Source organism: Camellia sinensis, chromosome 11, assembly GCF_055761805.1.
Source record: "Camellia sinensis isolate YWXY chromosome 11, ASM5576180v1, whole genome shotgun sequence".
NCBI classification, from domain to species: Eukaryota; Viridiplantae; Streptophyta; class Magnoliopsida; order Ericales; family Theaceae; genus Camellia; species Camellia sinensis.
This window is the reverse complement of record NC_138971.1, coordinates 178,942,297-178,955,222: the sequence shown is the minus strand read 5'-3', so window position 1 is coordinate 178,955,222 and position 12,926 is coordinate 178,942,297. Positions and strand designations below refer to the sequence as shown.

Here is a 12,926-nt window from a genome sequence, read left to right as displayed (position 1 = left end):
TATGTCGTGAAGTTAATATTAAATTTCCTCGCCGGTTAGCCATGTGTATGCCAACTGACACTCCACAGTTGTTGCAAAGGGCATTGCATCGTATCCGCGATGAAGTTAATCGCATGACCCAACGTTTGCAAAGATCCTCACTAATGAAGACCGCAAATGAGCGTGTCGAAGATGGGTTAATGGATGATGCACACCAGTACTTTGCCTGGAGCATGGATGTTATGTTTGAATCTGATATTGAGATGTCAGATGATGATGATAATGAATGAAATTGTTTGGATAAATGACCAAACCATTTATCTTGTAATGGATTTGTAATGCTTATCCACGACTTATCAATGAAGGGAGATATTTCAATTGTTTTTGAAGAGTTCTTGTAATTCTACAAATAACAAATACCTTTGCTTTCTCTCCGTTATTGTTATTTTGAAGAACACTTTCAATACCAGCCACTCCATGCACTCACTCTACGCACTCATTCTTCTCTTTTCTCTCTCTCTCTCTCTCTCTCTGACACACAAACACTCATCCCACACACTCACACCAAACAAAAATAATTTTTAATATATATAAATTTTATTTTATAAAATTAAGACCAATATTAAATATATATATATATATATATATATAATAATTTTATCTTATTGCAAATAATAATCAACTACATGAAATTAAACCAATATTTTCAAATTATTTTTTTTCAAATAATTTTTTTTTCAATTATTTTTTTTCAATTAATTTTTTTTTCAATTAATCTTTTATTTCAATTATATTTTTTTCAAATATTTTTTTTCCCAATTAAATTTTGTTTCAAATAATTTTTTTTTCAATTAATTTTTTTTAAAATTTAATTTTTTTTCAATTATAATATGTGTGATCCCATTGTTATAAATAATAAAAATAAATATAAATATTTTAGGCCTGAACAAACAGATTTTTTATTTTATGTTTTTAAATTTTTTTAAACATTTTGCTCAAACCAAACACGTTTGTAATTTATATTTTTCTAAAAATAAACAAAAACCACTTTATAAAATTTTTGTAAACATAAACCAAAAACGTAAACTTTACCAAACGCTACCTTAGTGTTTAGGGATAAATTTTTTTTTTTTTTTATTTTAGGGTTTAGGGTCTAATTCTTAAAATTTATTTATTTTTATTTTAGGGTTTAGGATTTATAGTTTAATTCTTAAAATTTATTTTAACTTCAATTTTATAAAAAAATAAATCCTAAACCCGAAAAAATAAATTTTATAATTTTTTTTTCCAGAAAACGTGATTAGGAACCGCACTTTTAATTAAATCATAAAAATGTATTTTGAAAACACGTTTTCACTGTCACACTCACTCACTCTTCATTTTCATTCTCACACTCACACTCACACACACACACAAACTCTCTCTCTCTCTCTCTCTCTCTCTCTCTCTGACACATACACACACACCCACCACACTCACATTTTTTTAATATATATAAATTTTATTTTATAAATTTGGGACCAATATTAAATATATATATATATATATAATAATAATAATTTATAATAGCAAATAATAATCAACTGTATAATTTTTGTAAATATAAATCATTTTTATTTTTCGAGTGGTTAGAAATAATTTTTTACAAATTAAATTGAAACAACCATACGTATATATATAACCTGCCCAAAAGTTAAAATGATAACCGTTATCTACCCTTAAATGATAATTATTTTTTATTTTTATTTCTTAACCAAATTAATTTTTAATTTTTGTGAAAAAAATTCTAAAAATCAAACCATAAATAGCCTAAAAATCTTTTGATAAGTCATTTCTTACGTTGGTAACTTATTTAATTATTTGTTAATTTTAAGACATTTTTACCAAATTTAAAAAACTATCATAAAAACTTGTTTGATAATTTTTTGTAAATTTGAGGAAAAAACATAAATTACTATAAATAATGCAGAGACTACAGAGAATGAGAGAGAGATAGAGATGTGAAAGAGATTTTGAAAATCATCAAAATAAGTAAAAACAAAAAATTGTGAAATTATATTTTCGAATAAATAAGTATGACACATTTACATTATCTGTACAAGCTTGATTTATAAAAACTATAACAATTACTATAAATAAAAAAAAACTATACACTCCATATCACACCCGCTAATGCCCTAACCTGCCCCCAGTCCCACAACCCCGACCGTGCACCTCCCTCCTCGGTCTCCTACGGTAGACTCTCTGAATATCTGGCTTTCCCAATCGTAAATGCGTATCCAGTGGCACTCCCTCCTCTGCATGTGGCCCTCCACTGACTACCTATGGAGCTTGTGAGTGTGACCCCCCCTCTCCTGCATGTGCTGCCTTGATCCTGTCTCTGGTTGAAGATCGGATACTGCTGTGAGCTGTGAAACTCCCTCATCTGCTGCAACTGTATCACGATCTGTAGCTGGATCTCCACCTCGACCTCGACCTCTGCCTCTGCCCGCACCCCGACCTCGGCCGCGACGTCCGCTACAACCATAACCTCGGCCTCTTCCTCGCGCTCTGGAGGGGCTCAATATGGGCCTCATCCTTAACGTGGGAGATGTCAGTGAGAACTGCATCATGTGTGCTCATGGTCGCGGTCGAACTAGTCCCCAAAAAAACAGGTGGTAACTAGGTGGGTGGGGTAACAACGTCATGCATGTATCCGGGCGGTGTCTAATTAGGGTCAGCATGCTGGGTAGGATATACGTGTGGGGAATCTGGAGAAATGTATGAGGTACCATACGGTGGGGTGACTGAAGTCCAAGGACTTGCTGTGGCTGGCGCTGAAGTGGAAGGCACTGACATGGACGGGACTGATGTGTCTTGAGCAGCGGCTACACTGTGTACATCGTAGTGGCCAAAATGCAGACGATCTACCCAATGGGCATACTGGATCCCCTCGTACAATAACTCTCGGATCTCTACAAGGGCCTGCATCGCATGCTGTCCATCACGTTTGAAAAGGGCGTCCTCAGCCAAGTGATATGACCTCTCAGCTCGAACTACCTGAACAAAAATTCAGACGTATTAGGCTATAGTTGACTGAAAGTAAATCAATTATGATCTTAACAATTATCTGACACATACTATGATACTCACCAATGTCTCGAGAGAAGGCCCAAGTCCCTGATATCCGGACTCAGACAGGTGGCTCGGATTATCGACTAGTAGGTGTGTATGCCGCTGTCACGACCCAAACCCGGCCCTATGGGTTTAGCACCGTAACCGGCCAGTAATCCGAGATTACCGAAGGCCTGCTTAACAGAAATACAGTAAAACAGAGTACAGGGCCTGGCGGAAGCCAATACAGTAAATAAATAGTGTCCATCGAGCTGTGACAGTCTGCATGCGAAAAGGGTTTTTCATATATTCACACATAAACAGTACAGAACCGTATGTACAATATTCACATCCATTCAACTAGGGACTCAACCCTACAGAACAGTACAGAAAACATTCCGCCTGTACAAAACAGTACGGTCTATACAAAGTTTACAGTCACATAGTACAGGGACCTAATCCCTTTATAACAGTACAGTAAACAGTCAGTCTATACAGTACAGTTAGACAGTATGAAGACAGGCGGGGGAAAACAAACAAAACACCCCCAAGCCATAGCATGGCAACTCGGAACCTCGCAGTGAGGCACAAAGGCTGGCTTGACAAAACTGGAGTTACCCTGACGCTCCTAGCTCCGTTCTGGTGCCTGTACACCTACATATATATATGAGCAGTGAGCTAAAGCCCAGTGAATAACATAAAGCGTAAAGAGGTTTAGAATGAATGTCCTTACAGTAAGGAAAACAGTTCAATTCAATCAGTATTTCAGTTGTTCAGTACAGTAAACAGTCATATGTGGTACATCCATTAGCATAACAGTAACAGTAGGTCTTGAAAGACCGAACAGTAATGATGGCCATCAGTCAGTAAACAGTAGTGGTTCCACGAGGGAACCGACAGAGAATTCTGTCGCAGTAACAGTAACAGTAAACAGTAAGTACTAAGGATGCCACAGTACAGTTCAGAAATAAAGGACATACATTCATTCAGTAAATAATACCAGTTCAGTAAACAGTTCAGTTCAGTATTCAAAAGATATCAGTTGAACATATCTTTACACAATTGTTACTCACAGAGTTCTGGGCTACAGTATGCTAGAGCGTGTCTCCCCAGTTGCCAACCCTACACAGTTCACAGATTGAACACACTAAGCTACACAGTTGGGAAATCTCATAACTTAATCCCTAATTTGCCTTGGTGTGTTCTACAATGATATCCTCATCTAAATGTCTTAAACTAGGCCTAAGAATGCCTAGGATGGGATGAGGATGCAAAAATACACTTAGAAAACATTTCGCAAAGTTTGCTGAAAATAAGAGCCTCGCTCGAGCGAGACTTTCTACGCTCGAGCGTAAGTCCAAAATCAAAGGCTTCGCTCGAGCGAGAAATCCTTCGCTCGAGCGGTCTGCAAAACAGTAAAAGTACTGGATGCTGAAATTTTACGCGCGATGGTCGCTCGATGGCCGCTCGAGCGGAGCCCTGGACAAAGGTGCTCGCTCGAGCGGGGAATCCTTCGCTCGAGCGAGGAAGCCAAATCTGGAATTTCCAGATCTGCCTCCCAAGCTCAAACCAAGCATTCTACCACTCCAAACTCGACCTCTTGGGCCCAAATTCTGGAAAACATCATTAAATTCAATGTAAAACAAGTTTCAAAGCTCAATTTGTGAATTCAAGCCCCAAAGGTGAGTCAATTAAAACCATATTCAAACCCATTTTCAAGAACAACATTCAAACATGTCATGCATGAGTTTCAAACCAAATTAAATCTTCAAAGCTTGATCAAATGAGCTCATTTCTTCAAGAACATGATGAATTCATGAGGTATGACCAAAAGATGAACATGCATGTAACCTTATGCCATGAAAACAACTCAAATATCTACAATACAAACATGCATGCATGAAATGATCTTCAATCCATCATTAATGAACCAAATCACGGCTTAGCTCTACAAATTAACATGAATCATGCAAGAATGAACTCCAGAACAGCCACAAGAAGATGGATGTCCTACCTTAGTCTTGTAGAATTAGGAGTGAGGGAGCTCAAATATGCAAATACACTTCAATTCTTCAAGATTCACAAGCTAAATCAACAAAAACACTTCTCTCCCTCCCTAACTCTCTCTCTATGGTCGGCAATGAGAGGGGAAATGGCTGAGGAAATGTTGTCTTAGGCTCAAGTGTATGAGTGTATACAAGGCTTAAAGATGTGTGAGATAGTGGCCCACTCAAGGGCAAAACGGTAATTAAGTCCAACTCTTTAATTAGCTTAATTTAATCTAATTTAATCATACCTAATCGATTTTCAGATAATTATACCATAAAATCACATAAATTATGAGGGTCATGGAACACTAGTCGGTTTCGGATTCGGCCGCCGATAAGGCCTTCAATTAGCAGTTTAAACATATAAACATGAACAGATAATCAGACAATCAAACAGATAGAATGCAATTAACTAACATATACTCAGTCAATTCAGTTTCAATTTCAGTCAGTCAGTTCAGTACTTTTAATCAGTTCAATTATCAGTCAGTTATCAGTCATTATCCGTTTCGTTTAACAATAATCGGTGATTATCGGTAATCAATCAGTCCTAAATCAGTAAACAGTATGAGGGTTGTTACAGTCTCCCCTCCTTATAAAGAGTTTAGTCCTCTAAACTCAAGTTACCTTCATTCTGGAAGAAAACAGGATTCAGTGGAAACAGTTCAGGATATCGTTTGGCCATGTCATCTTCCCTTTCCCAAGTGGCGTACACGCCACCGTGGTTTTGCCAGTCAACTTTCACTAACGGGATCTCTTTGTTCCTCAGTTTCTTGATTCGCCGGTTTACAATCTGTATAGGCCGTTCCTCGTAAGTGTAGTCATCTCCCAACACTATCCGAGTAGGCTCAATCACATGGAAGGGATCCCGGAGGTAATCTCTTAACATAGAAATGTGGAAGACGTTATGCATATGCTCCATTTCAGGAGGAAGCGCAACTTGATACGCCACCGGATTGATTTTCTCAATGATCTCATATGGTCCGACGTATCTCGGTGCTAACTTGCCTTTGACTCCAAAACGAGTCTGGCCTTTCATTGGTGTCACTTTCACAAAAACGTGATCACCCACTTCATACTCTCTGTCCCGTCTTCTGACATCTGCATAACTTTTCTGTCTACTCTGTGCAGTTTTTAGTCTTTGCTGTATCAGTTTCACTTTTTCAGTTGTTTCATACACAATCTCGGGCCCAAGCAAAGGCCCATCTCCAACTTCTGCCCAGCAGATTGGAGATCTACATTTTCTGCCATACAATGCCTCGAAGGGCGCCATGCCAATACTCGAATGGTAGCTGTTGTTATACGCAAATTCAGCTAAGGGCAAATGGCTTTCCCAGTCTCCCTGAAAATCAAGGACACACATTCTCAGTAAATCCTCCAGAGTTTGGATGGTCCTTTCTGATTGGCCATCTGTCTGAGGATGATAGGCACTACTCAGCCTCAATTCAGTACCCAATGCAGTCTGTAGACTTTGCCAAAACCTCGATGTAAACTTCGAATCCCTGTCAGAAACAATAGACACAGGCACTCCATGCAGTCTTACAATTTCATCAATATAGATAACAGCCAATTTGTCCGCATTATAGATTGTCTTGACAGGTAAGAAGTGAGCAGATTTGGTTAGTCTATCAACAATAACCCAAATTGAATCCATACATTTTCTGGAGCGAGGTAATCCAACGATAAAATCCATCGTGATATGCTCCCATTTCCACTCTGGTATGGGTAGGGGTTGCAATAGTCCGGCAGGTCGTTGATGTTCAGCTTTGACCTGTTGGCAATGAAGACATTTGGATACAAAATCAGCAATTTCTTTCTTCATTCCCGGCCACCAGAAATTCTGTTTCAGATCTTGGTACATCTTCGTATTCCCCGGATGGATAGACAATTTCGAATTGTGGCCTTCTTGCAGAACTCTTCTTTTCAGTTCAGTATCATTCGGTACACACAGTCTTTCTTGAAATTTCAGTACATTATTCTCACATTTGAATCCCGGTCTCGGTTTAGATTCTCTTTCTTCGATGATCTTTTTCAAGAAGTCATCCAGTTGCTGTTTCTCTTTAATCTCCTCGATCAGTGCCGGTTGAGCAGAAATAGCAGCTAAGATTCCACCTTGTCCTCTCAAAACAATTTCTATTTCAGATTTTTTCCAGGTCACAAAGCAACTCTTTCTGCCCTGTAAGCAAACAGGCTAAGTTTCCAATCGATTTCCGGCTCAATGCATCGGCAACGGTATTGGCTTTTCCCGGATGGTACAATATCTGTAGGTCATAATCCTTAATCGGTTCCAGCCATCTCCGCTGTCTCATGTTCAGTTCTTTCTGTGTGAAGAAATACTTTAAACTCTTGTGGTCGGTGTATACTTCACATGTCACCCCGTACAGATAGTGACGCCAGATTTTCAGTGCAAATACTACTGCAGCAAGTTCCAGATCATGGGTCGGGTAGTTCTTTTCATGTGGTCTCAACTGTCGGGAAGCATAAGCAATAACTCTCCCATTCTGCATTAAAACACACCCCAGACCCTTATGAGAAGCATCACTAAATACAGTATAACCATCCGTACCTGTAGGTAAGGTAAGAACTGGTGCAGTCACTAATCGAGTTTTCAACTCCTGAAAAGCAGATTCTCTTTGGTCAGTCCAGTCAAATGATGTCCCCTTTTGAGTTAACTGAGTCAATGGTAGGGCAATTTTGGAGAAATCTTTGACAAATCTTCTGTAATATCCAGCCAATCCCAAAAAGCTTCGGACTTCAGTCACATTTGTTAGTCTAGGCCAGTTCACTACAGCTTCAATTTTCTGCGGATCAACAGAAATTCCATCTTTGCTAACAACATGCCCCAAAAACATAACATGGTCAAGCCAGAATTCACATTTAGACAGTTTAGCATACAGTTTCTGTTCTCTTAAGGTTTGTAGGGCAAGTCTCAGATGATGTTCATGCTGTTCTATACTTTTGGAGTAAATCAATATGTCATCGATAAATACAACAATAAAGTCATCAAGGTACGGTTTAAAAATTCTGTTCATGAGGTCCATAAAAGCAGCTGGTGCGTTCGTGACTCCAAAAGGCATAACTAGAAATTCATAATGGCCATACCTCGTTCTAAAAGCAGTTTTATCAATGTCTCCTGGTTTAACCTTCAGTTGATGGTATCCCGATCTGAGATCGATCTTGGAAAACACTTGTGCACCCTGTAACTGATCAAATAAGTCATCAATGCGCGGTAATGGGTATTTATTCTTTACAGTTACCTTATTCAGTTCACGGTAGTCAATGCACAGTCTCAGTGAGCCATCTTTCTTCTTTACAAACAAAACCGGTGCACCCCATGGCGAAGTGCTAGGTCTGATGAACTTTTTGTCTAACAATTCTTGCAGTTGCACTTTCAGTTCTTTCAGTTCAGTTGGAGCCATTCGGTACGGAGCTTTGGAAACTGGCTGTGTTCCGGGGATCACATCAACGGTAAATTCAATCTCCCTGTCAGTCAAATCTCCTGGAAGATTATCTGGGAAAACATCTGGAAATTCTCTGACTATAGGAATGCAATCCACATTAGTATTATCATCAATAGGCACAGTCAGTACAGAACACAGATACCCTTTACATCCCTTTCTAATCAGTTTAACAGCCTTTTACTGACGAAATCAAATACGGAGGAGGTACTACTCCACTCCCATTAAACACAAATGCAGGCAGACCAGGTGGACGGAAAACAACTTGCTTGGTCACACAGTCAATAGTGGCATGATATTTTTGTAACCAATCCATCCCCAATATTACGTCAAAATGATCAATGTTCAATGGCAGTAAATCAATAAACAGATGCATATCCCCAACAATAATTTCACATGCGGGGTACATATAAGCACATGTCATGGATCCCCCTACGGGTGATGATACGGCTAGCAGGTAGTTCATAGGTTCTAAGGGTCTATTCAATTTCCGTGAAAAAGCATGCGATACATAAGAATGCGTAGACCCCGAATCAATTAATACATATGCATTTTGTGCACAAATAGAGAGAATACCTTACACAACGGTCTCGGTATTCTGCACATCTCCCGGTACTAGTGCGAACACTCGGCCTTGCCTCACAGGCTCTTTCCCGGTAGCTTTAGGGTTAGGCTTTGGTGGAGCATTTGATGCTGCTGCGCTTGGTGCAGCTTTACCACTGGCTTGTGGAGCAGAGGGGCAGTCCTTAACCATGTGGCCCACCTTGCCACACCTGTAACAAGCTCCAGATACTCTGTAACAGACCCCCTTGTGCTTCTTGCCACACTCAGGACAGGGTGGAATGAACCCACTCCCTTGGCTGGGGCTAGTCATTGATCCCGTGTTCTGTTTCTTATTGGCTGGGTTGTGCTTGCTTTTCTTGAATTTGAAACCCTGCCTTTTACCATGCCATTCGGTTATTGGTGTTTCAGATTGTTTCACTGCTGCAATGTTCGACTCGGCCATCAATGCCCGGTCGAGAACACCCACAAAAGTCGGTAATTTCAAGACATTTATTCGATCAAGGATCGCAACATTAAGGCCACCTTCAAATTTTCTGGCCTTCTTATATTCCGTATCCACCATGTGCGGTGCATAACGGGCAAGTTCAGTAAATTTTGTTCCATATTCTGCAACGGACATTGTGCCCTGCTTCAGTTGTTCAAACTCAGTTACTTTCCTATCCCTGACACACTGTGGGAAGTACTTTTCAAAGAAGGACTCCTTGAACTGAGCCCAAGTCATAACAGTATTTGCGTCGCGGATCAACATCCACCATCTTCTAGCCTCTTCTTGTAGGGTGAAGGTAGCTAACAATACTTTATTCGCTTCCGAGCACGGAAACACTTCGAACAATTTTTCTGTTTCCAGAACCCAAGCTTCAGCTTTTAACGGTTCAAGGCCTCCCTGAAAGGATGGCGGTTTCATCTTGCTGAATTTATGGGTGAGAGCAATAATATCCCCATCATCCACATTCACATTAGGTTCCGGCTGTACCGGAGGAGGAGGAGGTGGGGGCTGTTGGTTCTGTTGTTGTTCCAGTCTAGCAGTTATCAGTTCTATCATTCTTTCCATTCTTTCCATTCTTGCCTCGGTAGACGAGGATTCAGGTTCATTTGCATTGTCCATTTCACTATAACAGTTATAACAATTGTAACATAAACAGTTGCATATTTAAACAGTTATCACATTAACATGTATTCAGTCATAACATAACCACACACACTTATCATGCTCATGAGATGCCCTAATCACTTTTCTAGGACACCCTATAGCTCATTTGGACACGTGTGTGCGGTATAACTCGTGGTAAGTATCGCTCTGATACCACTCTGTCACGACCCAAACCCGGCCCTATGGGTTTAGCACCGTAACCGGCCAGTAATCCGAGATTACCGAAGGCCTGCTTAACAGAAATACAGTAAAACAGAGTACAGGGCCTGGCGGAAGCCAATACAGTAAATAAATAGTGTCCATCGAGCTGTGACAGTCTGCATGCGAAAAGGGTTTTTCATATATTCACACATAAACAGTACAGAACCGTATGTACAATATTCACATCCATTCAACTAGGGACTCAACCCTACAGAACAGTACAGAAAACATTCCGCCTGTACAAAACAGTACGGTCTATACAAAGTTTACAGTCACATAGTACAGGGACCTAATCCCTTTATAACAGTACAGTAAACAGTCAGTCTATACAGTACAGTTAGACAGTATGAAGACAGGCGGGGGAAAACAAACAAAACACCCCCAAGCCATAGCATGGCAACTCGGAACCTCGCAGTGAGGCACAAAGGCTGGCTTGACAAAACTGGAGTTACCCTGACGCTCCTAGCTCCGTTCTGGTGCCTGTACACCTACATATATATATGAGCAGTGAGCTAAAGCCCAGTGAATAACATAAAGCGTAAAGAGGTTTAGAATGAATGTCCTTACAGTAAGGAAAACAGTTCAATTCAATCAGTATTTCAGTTGTTCAGTACAGTAAACAGTCATATGTGGTACATCCATTAGCATAACAGTAACAGTAGGTCTTGAAAGACCGAACAGTAATGATGGCCATCAGTCAGTAAACAGTAGTGGTTCCACGAGGGAACCGACAGAGAATTCTGTCGCAGTAACAGTAACAGTAAACAGTAAGTACTAAGGATGCCACAGTACAGTTCAGAAATAAAGGACATACATTCATTCAGTAAATAATACCAGTTCAGTAAACAGTTCAGTTCAGTATTCAAAAGATATCAGTTGAACATATCTTTACACAATTGTTACTCACAGAGTTCTGGGCTACAGTATGCTAGAGCGTGTCTCCCCAGTTGCCAACCCTACACAGTTCACAGATTGAACACACTAAGCTACACAGTTGGGAAATCTCATAACTTAATCCCTAATTTGCCTTGGTGTGTTCTACAATGATATCCTCATCTAAATGTCTTAAACTAGGCCTAAGAATGCCTAGGATGGGATGAGGATGCAAAAATACACTTAGAAAACATTTCGCAAAGTTTGCTGAAAATAAGAGCCTCGCTCGAGCGAGACTTTCTACGCTCGAGCGTAAGTCCAAAATCAAAGGCTTCGCTCGAGCGAGAAATCCTTCGCTCGAGCGGTCTGCAAAACAGTAAAAGTACTGGATGCTGAAATTTTACGCGCGATGGTCGCTCGATGGCCGCTCGAGCGGAGCCCTGGACAAAGGTGCTCGCTCGAGCGGGGAATCCTTCGCTCGAGCGAGGAAGCCAAATCTGGAATTTCCAGATCTGCCTCCCAAGCTCAAACCAAGCATTCTACCACTCCAAACTCGACCTCTTGGGCCCAAATTCTGGAAAACATCATTAAATTCAATGTAAAACAAGTTTCAAAGCTCAATTTGTGAATTCAAGCCCCAAAGGTGAGTCAATTAAAACCATATTCAAACCCATTTTCAAGAACAACATTCAAACATGTCATGCATGAGTTTCAAACCAAATTAAATCTTCAAAGCTTGATCAAATGAGCTCATTTCTTCAAGAACATGATGAATTCATGAGGTATGACCAAAAGATGAACATGCATGTAACCTTATGCCATGAAAACAACTCAAATATCTACAATACAAACATGCATGCATGAAATGATCTTCAATCCATCATTAATGAACCAAATCACGGCTTAGCTCTACAAATTAACATGAATCATGCAAGAATGAACTCCAGAACAGCCACAAGAAGATGGATGTCCTACCTTAGTCTTGTAGAATTAGGAGTGAGGGAGCTCAAATATGCAAATACACTTCAATTCTTCAAGATTCACAAGCTAAATCAACAAAAACACTTCTCTCCCTCCCTAACTCTCTCTCTATGGTCGGCAATGAGAGGGGAAATGGCTGAGGAAATGTTGTCTTAGGCTCAAGTGTATGAGTGTATACAAGGCTTAAAGATGTGTGAGATAGTGGCCCACTCAAGGGCAAAACGGTAATTAAGTCCAACTCTTTAATTAGCTTAATTTAATCTAATTTAATCATACCTAATCGATTTTCAGATAATTATACCATAAAATCACATAAATTATGAGGGTCATGGAACACTAGTCGGTTTCGGATTCGGCCGCCGATAAGGCCTTCAATTAGCAGTTTAAACATATAAACATGAACAGATAATCAGACAATCAAACAGATAGAATGCAATTAACTAACATATACTCAGTCAATTCAGTTTCAATTTCAGTCAGTCAGTTCAGTACTTTTAATCAGTTCAATTATCAGTCAGTTATCAGTCATTATCCGTTTCGTTTAACAGTAATCGGTGATTATCGATAATCAATCAGTCC

At 39.7% G+C, this 12,926-nt stretch overlaps 1 long non-coding RNA gene across 1 annotated transcript; it reads right to left on the bottom strand.

The window, feature by feature from the left end:
• Positions 1-1,989: 1,989 nt before the first annotated feature.
• LOC145803033 (uncharacterized) lies at positions 1,990-3,196 on the bottom strand. The gene is made up of 2 exons (XR_014345094.1): positions 3,112-3,196; positions 1,990-3,018 (listed from the first exon to the last, which is right to left on the bottom strand). It is a non-coding gene; the product is annotated as an uncharacterized LOC145803033 (long non-coding RNA).
• Positions 3,197-12,926: the final 9,730 nt, after the last annotated feature.